This window comes from Uloborus diversus, chromosome 7 (genome assembly GCF_026930045.1).
Source record: "Uloborus diversus isolate 005 chromosome 7, Udiv.v.3.1, whole genome shotgun sequence".
NCBI lineage: Eukaryota > Metazoa > Arthropoda > Arachnida > Araneae > Uloboridae > Uloborus > Uloborus diversus.
Window position 1 is genome coordinate 116,560,675 of NC_072737.1, and position 2,266 is coordinate 116,562,940.

General features: G+C 34.9%; 2 non-coding genes across 2 annotated transcripts; both read right to left on the reverse strand.

The window, feature by feature from the left end:
• Positions 1–1,222: 1,222 nt before the first annotated feature.
• On the reverse strand, positions 1,223–1,294 carry Trnad-guc (transfer RNA aspartic acid (anticodon GUC)). The gene has a single exon. It is a non-coding gene; the product is annotated as a tRNA-Asp (tRNA).
• Positions 1,295–1,303: 9 nt separating this feature from the next.
• On the reverse strand, positions 1,304–1,376 carry Trnaf-gaa (transfer RNA phenylalanine (anticodon GAA)). Its single transcript has one exon. It is a non-coding gene; the product is annotated as a tRNA-Phe (tRNA).
• Positions 1,377–2,266: the final 890 nt, after the last annotated feature.

The following is a 2,266-nucleotide window of genomic DNA, read 5'->3' on the forward strand; positions in this document are numbered from 1 at the left end:
TAATAGTAATTGTAATGATAATTTTGAATAAAGGCTTTTCTAAAGCAATACAGTGATATAGAGCCGAACTTCTTACTAGGTAACTTCTTACTTTTACCGAAATATCTGCATTTACACTAAAAAGAATGAAATAAAAAAATTTTGAAAAAAAAATAAAATAGAACCGACTTCAAAATTGCACTAAAAAGTGAAAAATAATTTTATTCTTTAAACACCATCGATAATACTTTTAAACATAATTTTTGAAGTTGGCGCAAAAACAAAAAGTAAAATCCATTGTAACCATGCTTCGTTCATATTTTTATCAAAAAATCATCTAAAGTTAGGAACGAAACATTTATATCGTTACTCAAATATGCTGTCATCAATGCGTAATGCATGTGGCAGTGAAGAAACTACACCTGGTTAAATTTATACTTGTAGTTGAGTTATGGCTGTGAATGATTTTTTCGATCGTTTTTGCGCCAACTTCAAAAATTATGTTTAAAAGTATTATCGATGGTGTTTAAAGAATAAAATTATTTTTCACTTTTTAGTGCAATTTTGAAGTCGGTTCTATTTTTTTTTTTTTTTTTTTTTTCAAAAATTTTTTTTTTGTTTTCTTTTTTATTTTATTTCTTTTTTAAAATGTTTATTTTTGTATTTATTTTTAATTATTATTATTATTAATATTAATTCATTAGAAACGTTCTGTGATAAGCCAATGACATACCACATACACACACAAAATAAACAAATAAATGAAATAAAATACAAACAGAATAAAAATAATAAAATAAAATAAAAAAATTTAATTAAAAATAAATCAATAAATGAAGGTAAATAAATAAATTTACAAGTAACTGTCATATTAAATTGTAAGTGTAATTCTGAGCCTTCATTCACGCAATTAGTAAATGTATTAAAAATTTAAATACATTAAAAAAAATTTATGTCTTCTAAACGTCGAGATTCCTTTTAGTAGGAGGTGAAGCAGTCAATATCCTGGGATGCCCCCCTTAGGGCAAAGGCGCACCCCTCCCCAAATCGGAAGACCCCCTAAAAATTTTAATGGCGCAGTCTGTGCCATGACCCTCCTAGGTGAGCACTCCGGCGATATCGAAGGCTTCTTAAAATTTTTAATTTTGCAGTAAATCTTGTTAAATTACTGTATTAGTGAAGTAATATATTTGTCGATTTGAATTAAGGGATGCAAAAAGATATTGATATATACCAAAATTTGCTCCCCGGCGGGGAATCGAACCCCGGTCTCCCGCGTGACAGGCGGGGATACTGACCACTATACTACCGAGGAATCTGACCATGCCGAAACCCGGGATCGAACCAGGGACCTTTAGATCTTCAGTCTAACGCTCTCCCAACTGAGCTATTTCGGCACATGCCACTGCGTGCGGTGGTGGCTCAAACTTCCGGAAGGAAAGGGGGTGTTGTTATCTTAGAAGCTCGCAAGAAATATTCAGTGAGGGGGAAATGTCGGAAGAGACGAACAGCTATTAGAGGTGAAATACCTACCCACTACCCCACGCGGTGTTTGTTTTACACATACAATGTACCAAGTTCAGTTCCATTTGCTACTATCTGCATCAAAATTGTAAAAGCATAGATCTGACGTTTATGTACCATTTTACTTGAGAGAAATTTTTGTGAATCGCATTTTTCATTTCTTGCATTTCGCCTACTTTCTCGTTAAAAATGGAAGGAAAAAACATAAAGAAGGATTGATGCATCTTTAAAATGTAGCCAAAAAAAAGTAAAAAAAAAAACAGCCGCCTACGGTGGCTTGTGCAACCCGCCTGCGGCGGATTGGTGTACACCGCCTTTGGCGATGTATTTTGTAGGCTACTCCTCCTTCTTGTCGCCTGTAAACGGGTACATTAATTAGTAAACAGTTCATTTATGTTTAACCCCTGACGTCTCTCTGGAAAGGAATCATTCCATTCCATTTCTAACTTTACCGTTAACTCGAATTGGTTAATAAAAAGTGTTAATAAACAGCACGGCACACCTCTAGAACCATTTCATTGCCAGTCCGCCGTGCCTCTTAACCATAGTCATGGGGGGCTCCCCCCATGAGCAAGGGCGCACCCCCTTAATGTCACAAAAACATTACAAGAGCAAAAGAAACCCCAAAATAACCCCCCGCCCCCCTCTAAAAATTTCAATGACGCAGTCTGCGCCATTACTCCCCCTAGATGAGCACCCCGAATTACTCCACAAATTTAGAAATCAGAATATATCAATACACATCGGAATAAATTTAACTGCA